Genomic DNA, 21,585 nt, shown 5'->3' on the forward strand with positions numbered 1-21,585 from the left:
GTTCACAGGACAGAGGGAAGAGGCTCAGCTGGAAACAACTGCATAGAGTCAAGTGGCTGCCTCCAAGAGATGCTGTGAGCCCAAACTCACTGTCACGTGGGCTGTAAGTGGGATTAGTGCCTACTTCCATGGCTCCAGAAAAAGAATAAAGACAGTCTTTTCTGTTGTTGTTGAAGCTGAGTCCACTGCAGACTCAGACCAGAGAAGGGTCAGGCCAGAGCCAGAGTCAACTCTGAAGCTTGCTTTTATTTACTCTTGGCAAGTCCCAACTTCCTGGTTCTAAGGGGAATGAAGTGGGGGAGGGTTAAAAGTCTTATAAAAAGGCTCCAAAGGCTTCTTGGACACCAAAGAGCTCTTACAAAACTACATTTTGATGAGCTACATGTAAATGAATCAGAAACATATGGATTTCATTTCCTTCATAATACACAGGGGTTTCAGAATGAAGAGGTTGGGGAGTGCTTGCCGAGATAAGTCTGGGCTCTGGTGAAAATGTTAAAGCGGGGGAAGCTTCAGACATATGCTAAACCGAAATTAAGAGTAGGCCAACACTCCCACACCTGCACCCCTTCCTCTATGGGGCTTTGATATCCACCAGCTAACCTTAGGTGCTACATAGAGAGACAGCAAGCACTACATACCCAAATCTGACAGGCGCTTGGAGTCTGTGGCTGTCTCTGATGATGTTTGAGGATTTGGAAGTTTCTTGTAACCAGCTCCAAAACATTGAATATTTTGCTGGCTGCTGGGAGTCATGAAGCAGAAGATATAGACATTTTATTTCCCCAGATTCCACTAAAGAGGATGCAGGCAGCATTTTCCTGAGGTGAACACTCTGTATGCTGAAGCAAAGGAGGGATCCTACTTTAGAGCACTCACTAATTTGAGGCTCTTTGTAGCACACACCCTGGAGCTTTGACTGTCTTGCGGAGAGCTCAACCTAATTGACTTCCCTGGGATGCAGGCTGGAGAGGGAGTGGGCAGACATCCATATTGTAAGATTGGTAATCTTGGCCTCTGCCTTTTCACACAAGCATTTATTAAGCTAATGAATTATGAGGGGGCAATAAAGAAGCTAGGAGTAAATGAGGTTTCTGCAGGGAGCCACTTGATAGGGTCAATCACTCAACACCTGTTTTAGTTAAAAATTAAATGGATTGTTTTAATTTTATATGTCAGAAAGCCAGTGTGTCTGAGTCAAGAAAATAGATTGTTGCCAAAGAAAGAAAAAGATAAAACAAAAAGCAGGACAACAGATGCTGGTGAAGACATAAGGAAAAATGGGAAACAGACAAGTGTTACAAAGGCAGTCATGAGAACTGATGAGAAAGAACTTTAAAACAGCTGGAAAAGACAGAAAATGGTGCAGAAAATGGCATCTGCTCCATGCAAGGCACAAGGCTGGCTGTTAGGAAGAACATAAAACATCACAAAAGCCATTTTCTTTTGATAGGTCAAATGGTTGGTGGCATATCTCTTCTCGCCTCTGAACACAACTACAATCATTTTCTGTTGATAATAATGTTAAGCTTAATTATACAGAGGCTGCACTTGAACATTTCCTTCCTTATAGCTAAGTGATGCCATTATTTTTCATTTAATTGCAGAATAAGGGGTGCTCTGTTCGTGAAGTCCAGGAATTGCTAATATAACAATGGTGAATGCAGTGGCAGTGCACGACTTCAATTTTCATGATTACTATTCATTAGAGGTCTGTCAGATGGATAGAATAGGCTCTTTTCTTCCCTATCAGCAAGCAAAGGGCAATTTACCCGAGAAAAGTTGCATGGCAGGAAGAAAGAGTGAATCAAGCTGCACTGTCTGCTGAAAGCTTAGGTTCAAAGTCCAACCCTACAAGCCCAAATCCCAAGTCTTTGGACACAGAACAGCTGCTTATACAAGTTCACACTTTCATAAAATCAGGTGAGGACAAATGGATGATGATGCAGCAAGTACACTCCTGGTAACTGGCAAAGGTGGCATCCTTTGATGCCAAACATTTCATAATGGCTTTTTCACTCGAAGACGGAGAGAAGTGTTTGGAAAAGGAAATGAACTGGAAGTCCCAAAAATTGGAGAAAGAGAAATTTAGCGTGTGCATTTAAATGAGAAATTGATATGTCTCATCACAGACTGTACAATCCACAGGAAAACTGCCCTCTTTAGGGGGTCAGGTATCATGTTTGTTTGAGTCACCTTCGCACTTCTGTGCCATATTTCATGCTGCCCAGGGAATTATTCATCGCGTCTTAAGCTACGTATCTCAGTAAAGCTGCAGAATCCATAGGTAATTTGTGAATCTTAGTAACAATTCTATAGATCCTTGTAGCATTTTTTATTTAAAAAACCAACTTCTCACCTGCCTCTTATCCGTGTCCTTTCAGATCCTGGGTCCTGGCTGCCTGTTAGTGCAGATGTTGGCTTACGAAACAAAGGGTATGGTCCAACTTGCCTATGAACCGGGAAGCATAATATTTTAATATTTGTGCCTTAAACAGTTGTTTTACTTAAACACACAGGAAATCCTGTCTTTTTTCTTGTTATGAAATCTTATAAAGCTACTGGAAAGATCCCTGTAGGCCAGTGGTTTTCAAAGTGGGTTCCCAGAACTAGCAGTAGCAGAATCGCCCGGGAACTGGTTAGATGTGCAGAGTCTCACCGCTACACCCCAACCCCAGACCTAATGAGCCAGAAATTCTGGGGTGTGGCCCAGTGGCCTACGTTTTAACAGGACCTTTAGGTGATTCTGCTGCACGTTCAAGTTTGAGAATGGCTGCTCTAAGGCCCTGGTTCTCAATCCTGGCTGCACATTACAATCACCTGGTGAGTTGTTTTTAAAAACAATCAATACCTGGTCTTACCCTAGACCAATTAAACCAGAAATCTCTAAGGCAGGGCCCAGGCCTCAGTCTTTACTTTAAAAGCCCCCCAGCTGATTTGACTGCAAAGGCAAAATTGAAAACCACTGTTGTAAGCAGACCTGCTCTGTGCAGCTTCAAGCGAAATCTCATAGCAGCAGACATTGCCAATAACTGCAAGTAGTTGCCCCAAAGCAACTTACTATTATGGATTCAATGCTGCTTTCTAAAAAATGAAGGCATGCCTGTATATGGGGCTTCTACCCAAAGATGTCCCGGTCTAACATCAGGTTTGTGAATTATAAAGAAACAGAAGTGCCAATGATCTGGGTAAGGAAAGGATGAATAAACTGAAACAAAAGCAAAACCAAACTAAAACAAAAACAGGCTGTTTCAGGAAACAGCAGATTTGTTGGAACAGGGTCATATAGACAGCAATACTCTGAAGTGTCTCTGCCCTGGAGAAGCAGAATGTTGCAGAATGTTATTTTTCTTTTAAATGTTTATGATGAGAGTATTAGAAAGAAAACTAGTTGAGGCCGAGCGCGGTGGCTCAAGCCTGTAATCCCAGCACTTTGGGAGGCCGAGATGGGCGGATCACAAGGTCAGGAGATCAAGACCATCCTGGCTAACACGGTGAAATCCCGTCTCTACTAAAAAGTACAAAAAAAACTAGCCGGGTGAGGTGGCAGGCGCCTGTAGTCCTAGCTACTCGGGAGGCTGAGGCAGGAGAATGACGTAAACCCAGGAGGCGGAGCTTGCAGTGAGCCGAGATTGCCCTACTGCACTCCAGCCTGGGGGACAGAGTGAGACTCCGTCTCAAAAAAAAAAAAAAAAAAAAAAAAGAAGAAAAACTAGTTAAAATGGAACAGTACAGAACATCGCTGGATGCTTTCAGGGAACACCTTATGTTTGAAGTTGTAAAAACTGTGATGTCATTCATTTAAATTTGAGTGAAACAAGATCACTTGGAACAAGTAAACCAGCTAAACATCCCTGTATGTGCAGGGCTAAAGATGTAATATTGCCAATTTTTAATTTAGGTTTAATTTTGTCACTCCTGTTGTGGCTTATTAAGAAAATGTATTTTTTGAGAGGTGGATACTGTAGTCTGTAGGGGAAAATGATACACTGTCTTGGATGAGCTTTGAAATACTTCGGTATAGAAAGAAAAAAGGGAGGGAACCAAGAAAAAATGTAGCAAAAAATCATCAGCTTTGTCAAATGAAAGTAATAGCTACCATTGTTTAATGTTCCTTTGGCATCATTTGAAACTTATAGAGGCCAGGTGTGGTGACTCACACCTGTAATCCCAGCACTTTGGGAGGTTGAGGTGGGAGCATCACTGGAGCCCAGGAGTTTGAGATTGGCCTAGTCCATATAGTGAGACCTCGTCTCTACAAAAAAGTAAAAAAATTAATTGGGCATGGTGGCATTGGCACATGCCTGTGGTCCCAGCTGCTTGGGAGGCTAAGGGGAAGAATCATCTGAGCCAGGGAGGTCAAGGCCACAGCGAGCTGTGATTGCACCACTGCACTCCAGACTGGACAACAGAGACCCTGTCTCAAAAAAAAAAAAAAAGAAAAAAACAAACATATAATTATTTCCCCACTTCTAATATTAGAAGTCTACAGAGAAAATCCTGAACGTGCTAAAGGTTCATATTTTTGAGATGCCATCTCCTTGAAGCAGTAGACTAAGCCTATGGTTATACCTGCCTGTGATTTTATTTTTCATAGCAACACAAAGGCCATTATCTTTCCACTGTTGTACCTGTGAAAAGCCTGAGGCCTGGAGAAGGTCAGTAATTCTCAATGCCACACTGCTAGGCAGTGGCTGAGCTGAAATACTGATGCCTGTCCAAGTGACTGATGCCTATGACCTCCCATCCCCCTTCACTGCCTCTTCTTCCTTGTGGATAGTCCTGAGTTTAGGGTCAGCACCACACAGGGAAACACTCCAATCACCTGGGGCACATTCCTTTTCTCCTTCTCAAGTCCTCCTCTTCTATCCTCCCACTCATCTCAGGACCTCAGTTTCCCCACCTAAATGTTGACTCTTAGGTTTCATGTGGGAATTAAAGGTAGGTGTGCGTGCGTGTGTGTGTGTACCTATATACCTTAGAACAGTCCCTGGGAAATAGCATTATATACATAATCACTATTATACTTCTTCTACCCTAGGAACTTTCTCACCACTCAAAACTTTCCCCCTTCATGAAGTGCCTTCATGATTAACTTTAATGGGATAATAACTGGACTAAGTAGCAGATTCACTGAGGAGTTTACATAATTATCTCATGCATTCCTCATGACCCTGTAAAATTAGGGTGTTTTCTTCTCTGGAAGAAATACAAAATACAAAGAACATATATTTATGGTGTGTATGAGGTTTTTGTGCATGTGAGTGTGTGTCCACAGTAGCTTTCAAAAGAACAGTCACTCTTAATGCGATTCTGGAGCACGTAAGAGAAACATGATTAAAACATTACTGACAAGGCATCACCATGTTAGTGAATTCTAATTGGACCTATCTAGATGTCTGCTTATGGATTATTTGCCCAAGGAGAATAGGTGCTAGTCCTTGGAAGAAGTATGATTCATAAATACTGTTTAGGATTTGAAGATACTCAGATAGGTGTTTGGAAAACAGATCTTCAGAAGGAAGGTAAATGTTTCTATTAGAGTATAAACAACATAGTCCTACCAAGCACAGTTGCTCAGTGTGATGACTCATCATGCAGCTTCAGCCTACTTGAGACTCACCAAGGATCATCACACAACAATAACACAACCTACTAGGTGCTCACCATGGTGGCTTGATTCCCAGGTGAGGAGAGGAGTATCAGGTGACCCGAGTCCGAATAATTTAAAGAGGCAAAGCCAATATACAAAATAGAATAATTAACGGTTAAGGTAGAGACTACAAGGAAGGGAAAGTGTTTTGAAAATGTAAAACATTTCATATTTGACTCAAAGTAAGCGGACATGTCTTACCTCCAGAAATAGCCTATAAAAATGCACCAACATGGGAAGGTCATGCACCACGTTAAGAATAGTGCTTATGCTTCTGATAATTAACATGGTTGACACAACGATCTCATTTATTCCTCCTGACTCTGAGGTAAGAACTATTATGGGCCAGATGTGGTGGCTCACGCCTGTAATCCCAGCACTTTGGGAGGCCGAGGCAGGCAGATCACCCAAGGTAAGGAGTTCAAGACCAGCCTAACCAATATGGTGAAACCCTGTCTCTACTAAAAAATACAAAAAATTAGCTGGGCATGGTGGCGCATGCCTGTAATTCCAGCTACTCAGGAGGCTGAGGCAGGAGAATCGCTTGAACCTGGGAGGCAGAGGTTGCAGTGAGTTGAGATCACGCTGCTGGTCTCCAGCCTGGGTGTGACAGAGCAAGACTCCATCTCAAAAAAAAAAAAAAAAAAAAAAAAAAAAAGAACTATCATCCTCATTTCAGAGACAAGGAACCTAAAGGTCAGCAAAGCAAAGTAGCCCAGACCCAGTATTTGAACTCAAGCCCTCTAATGTCACAGTTTATATCCTTAAGAATTCTGCGGTGTGATTTCAGAACATGCAGGCAGAAACAGCAATACAGGCTGGAGGAGTGGGCCAAGGGGGCAGGGAGTAGCTTATCTTGAGCTCTGGCAAAGTAGTGGCAGCATTTGGATAGGTGAGGAAGGCATGGACAGGGTGACAGGAGATGTTGCAACACGCATGGCAAACATATGACCAGGAAGTTCATGCTGGCCAGAGCCACAGAAGGCACAAGGACTCATGAAAACAAGAATGAGAAAGAATGGGGCTGGAAGGAAGAAACTGACAACTATATACAACTATCTCACTGGCAGCTGGAGGTGCAAAGTAGAGGCCCATGAGATCTGGACATCTGGTCATGACCAGCACAGAGCTGCTGAGTGAAGGTTATATACAGCCTTACATGGAGAACAGAGGGCCAAGGACTGATGGGGAGAATGGCCACCACTTAGGTCAGAAGAAAGGCCTGGCGAAGGGGAACGTGTATTTTTACAGTCTTATATATACCCACGAGGTTCCACCCGGATTCAAATCCAGCTATGTAGCTTACTAGCTGTGACACTGGCCAAGTCACAAAACTTCTCTGCACCTCATTTTACTCAAATATAAAATGAGAATAAGAAGGTATATAAGAATATCTATCTCACAGGATTGTTGAGAGAGGACACACACACACACACCACCCCCCAAGATGAGAACAAGGCCAGGCACAGATAAGTGCTCTGTCAGTGTTCGCTTGCTGCTGTTGTCATCGTCATCATCATCATCGTCACTCTTCACAGAAGTGTGGTGCACAGCGTTGTTTGCAACAGTGAAAAATGAGAAACAAACCATAATGTATGTTCAAAGGGAACGGCTAAGGAAATAAATATCTATACCATGGATTGTCACACTGCAGTTTTCAAAACTGAGGTAGAGACTTCTATATCCCAACTTAGAAAGGCCTCCAAGACATAAAGATAAGAGCCAAATTCCAGAATTTTCCTCCACACTCACGGGCAGTGACTATGCTCTTTCACACATTCTCCGTGTCTTGGTAACTTATCGGTAGAACGAGTTACAAGAAGTTCCAGGAAGGATAGGTGTCCATGATGATCAAACTACCAGATTCTTAAAACGTGTTGCTTTTACATCATGCCAAATGGGTGAACCAGAACAATTCTGTTCTAGGTGACTTTTGGAGAACATGTCTGATAACAATGAGATTTTTCTCTTACATTTTTCCATATGATGAGGTCTGAGCCCAAGGCCTCAGTGGCAGGGAAGGGACCAGATTCCAACAGGCCTGACTGGCTGTCGCCTATTTTAATCACCAGACAGAGCAGATAAGTTGCAGGGGGGAGAGAAAAATTAAACATGTCTGTTTTTGCTTTTCAGAGGCAATTAGGGGATTTATAGCCAAAGTGTTGTTATTTTTTGAATCAGAGCCAGTAATTTTTTTTTTTTTTTTTTTTCTTTCAGAGAGGATGATTATACTATAATCACTGACATTTTTAAGGAACATTTTGGAGCCATAACTCTGTTTCCCTAGAACAAGCACTAGTTACTAAAACTTGCCATGTCACTTGGGACAAGGAAGAAAATTTGAGTGTGAGGCCCTGGGGAAGCTCTCAGAAGAAACACCTTTGTTCTCAAAGTAAAACAACAGAACAAAACAGCTGCAATGATTATTGAAATGCAGAGCCAAACTCTGAATCCACAAACCTGTAGGGAGAATCCTAATTTGCAGAGATTCCTACAGTCCAGGATGTTTAGAAAGAATCCAACTCTCTAAAGTAATTAAAACTTTCCCACTGACATTTTGTTAAAAGCATTATTCTCTTTGGTATATCCTTTCCTTATGGAAAACAAGGGTTGTCTTCAGGCTTGCTCCAGTATGATGACCTCCAATTCCACATTGCTTGAGTCTCAACCAACAGCATGTGTACCAAATCCTGTACTTTGGGGAGGTAACACTGACAGAAAATATACCCAGTGAATTTAACAGCAGAAAAAGAGAAAGCTCTAGGAAAAGATCGAAGTTCAGGATTGCAACTTTGGAGAGGTGAAAGGAAAGTCAATGGTAACCTTGGTTTTCTATTTCTGAATTGAAAGCAGCTATCTAAACTGTAGAAAAATAAAAAGAATAGGCTTAAACACAAGACTATCTATAGCTGGATATACATCTTCCTTTCACATCCTTATTGTTCTTACATACATAAATTCAGTTGTAACTCCAGTACTTAACACATGCAGAGTACTGTGTTAATCACTGAAGAGGGTGATTCACAAAAGGCAGTAATTACAAAATATGCTTAAGGATTCATAAGAGAACATTCCTAGAAATGCTCCCTACCTCCCAATTTTCTTTCCTTAATTCACCACTGGCTGAGAAATCCTCTTAACTTTCAATATCCTCATCTTTAAAATGAACGTAATAATTGCCAACACACTCTTTCCTCTTTGAAATTCTTCTAGTGGCTTAAACATGAAGAAAATCTCATATTTAATAAGTAATAATCATAATCTATGAAAGTTTTTCATTTGAGAAAAATATTTAAATAGAAAGTTAAGATTTTTTTTCCAAAAATGGTTTCAGAAACTAAGGATATAAAAGTTATATAAAACAGCAAATTATTTTATAATAATTATATTGAAATATAATAAATATATAATACAAATAGTAATTTGTCCTTTTCCTGTTGGAAAATATAATGCTACCTCACCCAAAAAAGAGCTCCCAAAATTTTCATATATATTTTTATCAAAAGATTTCAGAAAGCTAAATAAAGCAAAGAGAGGTAAAATGACCTTCAAAAGGTCATCTTTTCCTTTGATGAATTTTTACAGTGGACTTCAGGATGCCAGGTATGGGGCCTGGTGCTGGGGATAGAATGTTGGATAAAATATGGGGAGGAAAATAATCATGCTAATACATAACTAGAAACTGTGGTAGGGACAACCACCCAGTGCATGGAGATGATTTCATGCCAGGAATCAAAGTTAGCCCTGAAGAATGACATCTGAGCAACTCTTTGAAGAACACCAGAGGTCAGGCAGCAAGTCAACCGCAGCGAGCCAGGAACTCCAGTACATTCCAGCCCAAGGGTCTTCCCCACTTGTCTCTTTCAAGAATGCTGGAGACTGCGATTAGAGTACTCCTCCTGGAATTCCACGGTGGAACCCTGAACCTGACTGAGAAGCAGCCCTCCCTCCTGGCAGCTGCCCCTTGGAATCTGCCTGTCTTCCTCTTTCCAGCCCCTCCCACGTGCCCCTGGGACTGTCTCCTGTCCTGTCTCTCCTATTACTGAGAGTCTGCGACAATGAGATGCCCAGCAGCAAGGCTGGTGCTCATAGATGCAGGGAGGGTTTATCCATCCTTCTTTCCCAATGCCCTCACCACTGTGCCCAGACCCTGCACAGAACTTGGTCAAAGGCTCTTTTCCTCTTTCACCCTGTCCTTCCAGCAGCTGCACCAGGAAAAGTCTCTAGGGCCTCAGCCTTCCCTCTCACAAGGAAAAGGCCAAGAGCTGGAGTTCCTGAACTCAAAAACAGCTCAATGATGGGAAGCCAGCTGCTTTTAAAAAGAAAAAAACACAAGTATTCTTCATAAGACCTATTCCATTTCTGAGGGGTGTGTCATATTAGAGACAACAGCTGCTTCAAGTTAATAAAATCTGAAATATCTTCGCTTGGAACCTGATCACTAGTTTTTAAGTTGGATTTCTGTGACTATTTCTCATCTTACGATATGAGTTCTTCATTCTTATGTGGCAATAGAATTGAGCATGTGGTTATTCTTTATTCCCATTTTAGGTTAACAATGATACACTTTAAATCCAAGGCCTCATATTACAAACTATGTAATCAAACTAATGGCCGTAAATAACAGAAAAGTAATTACAAAGCTGGAATTTATCTCAGCACTTTTAACCAATTAATCTCATGGACAATTTTCTGCCATTCTGCCATTCACTATTTAAAGGCTGTATCTTATGTCTTATGACTAACATTAAATTCTGAAAAATATTTAAAGATGTGGGAGACTATGTTGTTATGATTCAAAGGGTATGCAATTTAATAAAATTTTAAAACATCATTTAAAATCACTTAACTCTGTAATTAGTGATTTTAGAACATTAAATACCATTTACTTCAACTTATGTCTTGCAGACAAGAGCAAGAAGCAAAAATACAAAAACTCAAGAGTTAAATGGTATGACCTCAATTTTTTTCTACGCATAAAAAGAAAAAAACACACCAAAATATTAAGTGATTAGCTTTGGGGTGTAGAATTTCACTTTGTCACATATTTGTCTATATTTTCTATAAAATGAAAATGCATAATTTTTACATTAAAAAAGTTTATATCTTTAATACATGTTTTTTTCTTTAGGACTGAAAAAATCAAATACAGAAATCCTGTTGCCAAAAATAGCCCTCTGTAGTATAACCAGTTATGTTTATGTAATGCAAATAAAATCTTTGGCTAGCTCTACACCATGGAGGGAAAGCTGCTGGGTATGTGGGGAAAAAAAAAAAAAAAAATTCTCCAGGAGCATATCTGGAAAGTCAGCAGGGAGAGAATTTAAAAAACAAAGTACTAAATATCAATCTTAAATGTCCTAATTTTTGTACAGTGTGGTAAGTTTCTTCTAAGGTATAAGTATCACTACAAGTTTCAAAAATATTGTTTGGAAAACTAAATTTTCTTTATCATTAACAACTCTTCCCAGAACAAATTATGGTATACTCTCATGTTATGGTATCTACTCCAACAAAACATATATATATGCAAAAGTGGACAAACTAGATGATTCATCCTTCACTGGCCTTTTTGCAGCAAGAGACGCAGCCACCCAGACACAGAAATGTGAATGAGCAAACTCTCCTTTCTCCTCTTTTTCCTGTTCAGTCCCGCTCCCTGGGTCGGGGCTCGGACCCAGAGGACCTGATAAGGAAAGGGAAAAGTAGGTCTCTAAGCCTTTGGAGAATCCATTCCAAGACAAACACAGCAGGCTCTCTCAATTCCTTGCAAATGCAAATGGCAGGAGAGGGTAAACGAAGAACTGTAATTAACTAAATATGCTGTGTAAGCTTTACAATAGCCTCTTAATCATGGACTCTCTTAAGCCTATGAGGTTCGACATTAACCCTACAAGCCAGGAACAGCCCAGAGCTGCACTGTTTGACAGCCTAAGCAAAGGGGATCACAAGTGCTTCCAAGGACATGCATCTGCTCTGCTTGGCAAGCTGCGGGAGGCTTCAAGTTTACCCAAGAACTATTGATGGAATTGACCACATGCATCTTACTAGGCTAAGAATTCACGAGAAATGCTATAGTAGTGTTGAGACACAGTTCCTATCCTCAATAAGACCCCAGGCACACCAAGCAACTGGAACACCCAGGCAGACACAATTAACCGCAATTAGTGGGATGGCGGGGGTTGTCACAACCTTTCTCTGCCTGATGCCTTTCAGTGGGTTTGGAATTAATATTATGCCCGGTTGACAATGTTGTTCTCAACCTGAAGGCTTAACTGAGAAAGAGTTACTCAAAACTGTGGGTTTTGTTCTGTTTTAAATACAGTTTCACAGTTTGGCCCAGCAATGTGTAGAATTTTATTTTCTTTTGTCTCCAGTGCCATTTTATGGAAAGGGATGACAAAACCCCTCAATGACAATGATATCAATAAAAGATGAGATTATGACATTCAATGAGGTCTAATCTACAAAATATGTTGACACAAGAATCCAAACAAGAAAACCTTCCAAACTTGTCTCAGGAGTCTATATTAAGGAGAACCTCTCTGTTTGGTGTGAAACTGTCTTAAACGCCTCTCACACACTTGCTAGTCACTCTCTTGCACATGAGTTTCAGGCCTTGGAGCCTTCAGTTGATCTGAAGATGTTGTTTTTCACTGCACATCAAGGCCACCTTCTAGTTACTGCATGTGATACTTGTTTCCTATTTATGTAAGAAAGAGACGGTTTGCTTTGAAAATAAGTTTACATTTTAAAAGAGGGGATTTAAATAAAAATATTAAATAACAACATGTATAACAGAAGGGTAGATGGTGGTATCTGAATGACTGAAGTTTGGCCAAGGCTGGAATATAGTTTCAATGTGTATGCAATTAAAACAAAGCAAAATGAAAGCCTAAACAACTAGAAACTATCTCACCACAAAATTATCTCAGTTCTTCCTTAGAGTCAATATTTACATTCCCAGAGAACACGTGAGCACACAGTTCATTTACAAATCACATACACTATTTTCTGTCAGGGGCGGGAGCAGCTCTGCCATGCCCACTGTCACTGACATGATGTAATTAGCATGGGTTATGTTAAAACTTAGGTTTCTGCAGGGGACATCTCCCAGAGTCTGCACCAGACAGTGCCTGCTCTTGAGAGAACCACAATCTGTAGGTATGAACATGACTTTAATCCAATAAGGCCTGAAACCTTTTTCCTCAAAATCTTTTTCCTGGAAACCCTCAAAAGAAGAAAAACATTTTGGAAGAGCTCCTTTTATGTGCCAAAAGCTATGCTGGACAATTTTCACATATCTGCCAAGTTACAAGCATCTTATGACTTACCATTACTACTGTCCCCATTTGACCGACGAAGAAACAGGCCAGGAAAGAGAGGGTGAGTGGAATAAGGGACAGAATTCAACCTCGAGGCTGAGTGCTCCCATCCCCCAACAATACAAGGGTATGTTTGGGAGCAAAAGCTCTGGAGCGCAATATACAGATGGAGAAACAACATCTTCCATAAGAAAATTTGCACCACTGTTTATGTGGTGGAAGAACGGGGAAATCATTTAAATATGCCTGCTCAATGGCGTGCCAGACACATTTTGCTACATTGAGAAATACTCAACCTACTCATCATTCAAAGGGGTTAAAATGTTTAAATGCACCTTTGCATACTCAATTGTGTCTGCCCCTTCTCCCATATTCTTGGGAAATGTTCGGCAGATGGATCCCTTTGCATCAGCATCAGATTAATTTTGTGGAGATGGAGATTTTAGAACACAGATATTTCTGTATTTAGCACAGCCATGGCTGAGCGTTACTCGTGATCCAGAAAACAGCATTATTAGGAGTAAAAGGTTTCCTAATGCAGAAAGCCCCCTAGGCTCCAGGTGACTGACAATGAGTCACAGCTCGTGCGCATGAAATGAGTTTGGCACATTTGTACACTAAAGTCTATTCACTAGGTCTAGATGGTGTTGGTCAGAGAAGCAGGGAAGACGAGGGAAGGGGAGAGAAGAACAAGCAACTATGTAAACAGCTCATCCGGGGAAACCATGTAAAAATTAAGTGAATTTGCCTATTAGCAGAACATAACCACATAAAGAGATCAGGGCAATCAACTTTACACACAAGACTTTCTCACCTTCAGCCAGGATTCTTTACTTCTCATTGGTCTACTGGATGGTTGAATATACAGTTTGTGATTTAAAATCCTAGAGCTGCAAGCAGTATAACTGTTTTGTTTTTACCTTTGCCAAACTGCTCTGGTGAAGCTGCTTTTAAGAAGAGGTGGCAAACATTCAGAAAGCTGTCAACCTTTTAACCATTAGGGTTCACCCCCTCTTAGACAAACTCCCGTACTTTAACCGTCATTACTGTTGTGACCAGGGCAAGCTGCATTTTTGTCCAGTGGCTACAATGAAATGAGCATTCCAGCTGATTCCACAGCATGTCAAGAAGGGAAAAGGTTAATGTACTCACCGGGGAAAGCTGGGGTGCCTCAGAGGTCTAGAGCTTCCAGGGATGTTGTTTCTATTCAGTAAGAGAGACATCGCAGGTGTATCCTAAACATTTGGATGCGTAAGCACGGAAGCTTTATTACTCAGCAACTGCCTTTGCTTGTCCGTTCACTTGCAAGGCTATCATCTAAGAAAGGCTGAACTGAACTACTGTTGAAGAATGATGCACTCACATGGAGAGGACAGGAAAGGAAGCTGTGGTCTTCACGTGCATCTTCGCATGCGGATCCTCACATGCAGATGCTTGTGCACTTGTCTACCCCATTTTCAGAAGCACATGTTTGGGCCAGAACTCCTGAACTCCCACGTCTCAATTCCCAGACAAGCAAACTTAAAAAAAATCCTCTTTCCTCGAATTTTACTGTGATTTGAAACACATAATCAGAACTTGGTACAATTAACATCACAGAGAAACCCCGCCCCCACCTTTTTTTTTTTTTTTTTTTTTTTTTTTTTTTTTTTTTGCTGGAAAAGCTATTTGTTTTTCATTAGGAATTCATGTAAGCTTCCTGAATTTCAAGAAGATACATCTGCTCCTTAAATTTCAGTGCCAACACTCACTAGGAAATTTATAAATTCTGGTCAAAAACCATCTTTTGATCTGATTTGATTTTCAGTTTCTAAAACAGAATAGAAAAGCCTAAATCCCCATTACACTCACATGTATAGAGCTGTATGAACTGACATCTCAGTATTCTCTCCCTACCTCTCTCTACTGCACGCAGTGGGAGCTAACTGACCCTTGATATATTCATGTCCAACAGATAAAAAAGAGGCACGAGAATACCATGAACATCACCAGGGTCAGTGTTTTGTACATAGGACATCCAGTACAAGACAGGCATGAGATGCCTCTCTTAGGACACTGACCTGAGAAATCCCTGGCATTAGGAAGTGTTTCATTAGATTGGAATTAGATGTGGTTTCCAGAGTCCCTTTAAAAGAATAAAACAAAAAAGTCTCCATTCCCTGTAAACTACATACAAAGTGTATCATTACTCAGACCTCACTTTGCTTTTGGTGAAGTTGTATCACAAAACCATTCTCTCGTCCACAACTCTATATTTACCAAGGTCAGCCCCGTTAAATGCACGCCATCTACATTTTCTGGACTTCGTGTAGTGCAACTGCTTCTGAAGCTTACATAATTTGGGGTACAATGGATTCATATGGGGCCCACCCATCCCACCATCAAAGCCTGAATAGATAGCACAGCTGTCTATTCACTGAAATTTAAGGCTTTTGTACTTCATTTGGTTTTCTTCCTCTTTTTAATTTGGGGAAAGGGCAAGAGAATTCTTTACCAGAAATGATTCCAAGATACACTTCTCAATTACTTCTCACATTAAGAATGAGGTATATCTCCTTTAAGTGATACTGTCAACATAAAACATTTCTAAGTCAGTGTAACCCTTTTTTTCTATAAATGGAAAATACATTTTCAGACTTTCTGGTGGTACTTATTTAACCATGGGCTGCAACTTGCCAAATTATATTTTCTTTCTTTTTTTTTTTTTTTTTTTTTTTAATTGAGATTCCAGCTCTGTCACCCAGGCTGGAGTGCTGTGGTACGATCTCTGCTCACTGCAAGCTCCACCTCCCAGGTTCATGCCATTCTCTTGCCTCAGCCTCCAGAGTAGCTGGGACTACAGGCGCCCACCACCATGCCTGGCTACTTTTTTTTTTTTTTTTTTTTGTATTTTTTAGTAGAGTCGGGGTTTCACTGTGTTCGCCAAGATGGTCTCAATCTCCCGACCTTGTGATCTGCCTGCCTCGGCCTCCCAAAGTGCTGGGACTACAGGTGTGAGCCACCGAGCCTGGCCGCCAAATTATATTTTCTATTAAAAAAAAGATGAGCTGGATAAATCAAAAGCATTGTTTAGGAGAAAGCTAAGCAGACCTGTAGAAGGAACATACCTCTTATAATCACCTTTACACAGACTAAAACCTTGTATTTTTTAAAAAGTTGCCTGTTTCCTGCACGACTGTGTTGATAATTTGGAATCAGAACTCTACTTTCTATGGCTACTATTTTATACAATTTCATTTATAAATCAAGAGATATTTGCCTGCTGTGGGCTTTTGCAAATTTCCTATGGCAAACAGATTTTTTAAATGCCTGAATTTTCTACCAACTTATGGCAGAGTTAAGTGGTCATGACAGACACTATACGGCCATAAATGCCAAAAATTTTACCATTGAGTCCTTAATAGAAAAGGTTTCTGACTCCTGCTCTACATGCTTATTAAACTCTTACAACATTCTATGAGGTATAATTATTATTCCAATTTTGCACAAGAGGCAACTGAGGCCCAGAGGGGGAAAACAATCTGATAGAAGATACACAGCGAGAAGATGCAGAGGTAGGACTTGAGGCAGGCTGGCTCCAGAGCCTAGGCTCATAACCACGAGGTAACCTCTCGGTTACTGGGTGTTAGTGTAATTATAATCATGAACATGCAACCACCTTGAACACACACGTTCTCCCCTGGGCTTCTGGGCTGCTGTGAGCATGGTTGCTGGTTTAGAGGCTGTGCCTATTCTGCCCTCTTCCTGGTTCCTCTAGTTCTCTCTGCCCGAGTCATGCCTTCCGTAGCCAAGCCTGTATAATTCTACACCAAATATTCCAAATATGGGGACTGAAAGCCTCAGCTGAATGATTTAGAACAGTCACTTAACGTCTCGAAAATTCTGTCTTCCCATGTGAAAAATGTGTGTGATAATCCTGGGAGCCATGTACCTAGTTTGCAGAGCTGTTCAGACCTTAGCCGTTCTCTGCCCTCCCTACCCTTGCGTCCTAGTCCCACCTTTTATTGAAACCAGCACCTAGGTCTGTTTTCGCTGACAGCCATGTGGCCTCAATTTGAGGTGTGTGACATGGGAGGGCCAGGATCTCAACCTCTGCCCCATCTACATTCCATCAGCCCCTCCAGCACCTGTAGCCAACCTCTCCTTTCAAAGCTCAACCCCCTTCCTTGAGGTTTCTTCTCCACCCTGCACTTTCTCTTGTGGATTGATGAGGCAGGTCCAATTTTCACCTGATCTACATAATCCCCTATGAGCACTGGATGGTCCAATCCCTCTGAGGGCTTTTCACTCTTCCAGGTCATTCCTGGTGCCACTCAGGAACGTTCCTTCTCAGCTTCATAAACACTATCCTTTCCCTCCCCAGTAATTAGTGGTAAGCCTCATAATTTAGAACTCAGGGTCTGAAATTAGGCAAATATGAGCTAGAATGCTAACTCTGCTACTTCCAGCTGTGTGACATTGGGCAAGTCTAACCTCTAAATTCACTTTCTTCATCTGTCAAATGGGGCAATAATATAATTATTGTGTTACAGCCAATAGCTGTAAGCATGTTGCCCAGCATATAGTAAGTGCTCAATAAATGTCAGGTAGCTGCTCTCTTATGATTTTCATGATCATCCTCATCTTCATTACCACCATCACTACCAATTTCTACATCTGCATTATCAAAGCTACCCAAGTACAGAGTGTTAAGGTAACTGTATACACAATATCAGACAGTATAGCACCATACAATACTGTATATACCACCTGTTCTCCAGGGCTTTAGGGAAATACTATATCCACCAATTTTTTTTTTTTTTTTTTTTTTTTTGAGATGGAGTCTCACTGTGTTGCCCAGGCTGGAGTGCAGTGGTGCAATCTCTGCTCACTATAACCTCCGCCTACTGGGTTCAAGCAATTCTCTTGCCTCAGCCTCCCGAGTAGCTGGGATTACAGGTGCCCTCTACCACATCCAGTTAAATTTTTGTATTTTTGGTAGAGACAGGGTTTCACTATGTTGGTCAGGCTGGTATTGAACTCCTGCCCTTGTGATCCGCCCACCTCAGCCTCCCAAAGTGCTGGGATTACAGGCGTGCGCCACCATGCCCGGCCTATATCCACCAAAAATTAATGGAAGTGAACAAGTCACTTAATCTCTCTAGGCCTACATCTCCTCATCTGAAAGGAGAGAACACTGGATGAACTAACAGTTCATGTTTCTGAATGTTGTCTCTAAGGATCAGGCTGATAAATCTGTGGTCTTATTTCACCTTCCACTGAGAAGTTGGGACAAATCCTACCGCTTTCCAAGCTGACTCTCTGTTGGAAACTATGCTTCCAATAAAAAAAATTCCCTATTCTCATAAAAGCCAGGTTTGTCTTCATTCTTCAAACCAATTCCTGAGGCTTATCCTGTGAGATAAGGATTTTTATGTCAAAGAAATGAGTCACATCTGAGAAAAGTGAAATAAACTGGATACCTTCCCTTACCTCCAGCAAAGTCAAACAGCTGAAAGTCTGAATATCCAGAGCATTCAGGTAATTAGGAAAAAAAGCAAGGGAGTAAAAACCTGAAATTTCCAGATGTGACATGATCATTGTTTGACAATTTTAAATTAAATTTTAAATTTTTGTTGTAAGAGAGAGAAAGGGATATCTTCATTCAGCAACTCTGCAATTAGACTTACTTGAACCAATTTCTTTTCCTGGTTTACACAAAATGACACTTCCTCTAGTACAAGGATTGCAGAAAATCTCAACAGTAAATAGGCAGGCTCACAAGTCTCTAGATTAAAATGCAGTTATAACATTTTCTCAAAATATTCACATGAACTGCGATCACAAGATTCAACCCGTAAAATACTGAAGGAAAGTCTTTGTCCATAAAATTCTCTTAGAAAATTTAGACAGAAAATCCGAATTTACGTAAGGAACTCTGCAACCAAAGAACCACCCTTTTGTCCTGATTTTGAAAATGCTCATTATTTGAGAGCAAAAAATATGTATCCGTAAAGGGGGGTTCCAGTAGGATGAATCTGGTATGGCAATGACCACTTATTGCCTACTCATCTCTTTGCTGCCTTTCCTTTGATGGTGTGACCCGTATTTTATTTGCCCTCAGAGAAAGCGCATAAATCCCAATTGGTCCAAGCCATTCATGGTAATTTATGGCCCACTGTAGGATTACTGGCATGATTCATTCTGTCCAGCAAACCACTGACAAGGGGCAGTCTGTTCTAGAGCTTCTTGGAAAGCTTCTTCACACCTACAAAGACAAGAAAACGGTGTCTTGCTGGTGTCTCTGGAGACTGTCATGCCGAGATGCAATGCCTGAATCTGTGGTAGCCATATTTTGACCACGAGGAGACTACTCTGACATGCTAAGGATGACCACAAACAACTTGGATCCTTGACAAGGCCACCCAGCTCCTCAACTCACTAACCTGGGAATCACCTGTCCTTGTACCTAAAATAACATGTTTAAGCTATTTGGATTTGAAATCTCTATTACTTGTAGCCCCAGATATCTAAAGTAATAGAGTTGACCCAGTGGAAAAAATACGAGAAAAACCTAGTTATTATTAGACATGCCTTCCAAAAGTCATCCAGAACAGAATTGTTCTGCTTCACCCATATGACACAATGTAAAAGCAACACATTTTAAGAACCTGGTAGTTTGATCAACATGGACATCTATCCTTCCTGGAGCTTTTCATAACTTTCCTGGATATTTCCACATTGAGCAGACAATGCCTTAATTATTTCCATATGTTGGACTCTACAATCTGTAAAATGGGGATTTAGGAACAAGACTTTCAAACTATATATGCATATGAGAAGGATTAAAAAAAAATAGTAACAACAAAATCTGGTTTTTAAAAAACGCCAGGAACATTATTAGAAATAAAAGTTCAAAATCATGACCTGAGTTCCCAAAGTTTAAAAATTCCTCAAGGGTTTAAAGCAAAACTGATGATTAACAGATTTTATCAATTCTACTCAAGCAGAACAAGAACAAGCATTGGAATTCCTTCTAATTCAAAGCCCACTGAATTAAAAAAAACTCCCCCCAAAGCAAGTCTTATTTATCTGCCAGACATGATTCAGAGAACTCTACACATATTGAAGTATAAACCTAGTTCATTTGTAAAAATGTCCTTTCATAATAATTCTCAAACCTCAAACAGCCTTCCTCTAGTCCATTTTCTGCTGTTGGAACATAGACACTCAAAGATCAGCTTAGTCTTTTAAACTTAGCTTCTATCTCCCTTCCAAACACGTTAACAAAGGGTGTCTGCTGTGTCAGGCACCACCCTAGGGCAACAGAAGTACAACGATGGGGTCCTTGCCTTCATGGAGTTTATGTGTTTTTGTTCTTATGCTGGAAACAGACTCATCAATAAAATTAAATAATTACCAGTTGAAAACCCAAGAAATAAAACTAGTGGCTAATGCAATAATGAAATAAATAAGGAGTTGAAGGGAAACCAGAGGTGGGAAAAACAGTTTAACTTCCAATAGAGAAATCAGACATGGCTTCCTTTGATAGGTAACAGACAAGCTACAAAGATAGGGGATTAGGGATAAGAAGGAGCCAGTCAAGGGAGGAGCCATGTGAAGCCAGGAGTCAAAAATAAATGGCTTCTTGGACCAAAGCCACAAAGCCACCTCAGGGATCTCATCTGTAAAATGGTGCACATCATCACTAACCTGCCCATCTCCCCAGAGCTAGATATGATAATGAACAGGAAAGTCTTTTTTAAAATCAAGGTTAAAAGCCCTACAGTTATGTGCTTTTATTATAAATCTTCCCCTAAAAAAACAGGCGGCTTGAGTTGCTACAAAAATAGACACTCATTGCTGTCATATGTTTCATACTGCATCTCTCAAGCAGTAAAATTAAAACTAGTTTTGACTTGAGAAGTTTTATAGCCTTTGAGATACCTGGAGATCCAAAGGGCTGTCTCTAAACCACAGCTGAGAGTCGCTCTCCTACAGAACTGTGGTAAATGCATGTCATTACTATAATGATCAACACAAATACACACCAAAACTACCTTCCAAATATCACCCACGTGAGACAGACCGATGTCAGCAGGGGATTCCCGGGCAACTCTTTTGATATGGTAGCACATGGCAGCAGAGGCAGCTTGAGACTTGCTGGCCAACAACCAAACTCTGTTTGTGGCATACTCTTTTTATAGCCCTACCTTCTAATACGTGATATTTGTTACACGATTATCTAAAAATTAAATATTCAGCCATAGCACTAGGAGGAAAGTAAAATCCTGGGATTAAAACAGGTGATGTGCATATCCCAGGGCAACACAGTAGCCCAGGTTTATGCTGTAACTGTTTCTCTTTGATTAGCAGAAGCCAGACCTACAGTCTTTAAGACAGATTCGCACTGTAGCAGGGGAAGGATAATTGAAATGATAGAGCCTTGCTGAAATTCTTGTTCTGCCCGTTCTCTCCCAGGACGCAGGTATCATTATTCCCATTTCCAGATGAAAAAACTGAGGTCTTATGAAGTAAAATAACTGGCCCAAGGTATGCGCTGCAGCTAAAGTTTGAACCCAGCTCACCTATTCTAAATCATACACCCCTTTTATCACATTGCCTCAC

At 40.8% G+C, this 21,585-nt stretch overlaps 1 protein-coding gene across 2 annotated transcripts in view; it reads right to left on the reverse strand.

Moving 5' to 3' along the window:
• Positions 1-21,585, reverse strand: part of PDZRN3 (PDZ domain containing ring finger 3) — a 240,034-nt gene that overhangs the window by 163,076 nt on the left and 55,373 nt on the right. The window lies entirely within an intron of this gene.

This window comes from Macaca thibetana, chromosome 2 (assembly GCF_024542745.1).
Source record: "Macaca thibetana thibetana isolate TM-01 chromosome 2, ASM2454274v1, whole genome shotgun sequence".
Classification (NCBI taxonomy): Eukaryota; Metazoa; Chordata; class Mammalia; order Primates; family Cercopithecidae; genus Macaca; species Macaca thibetana.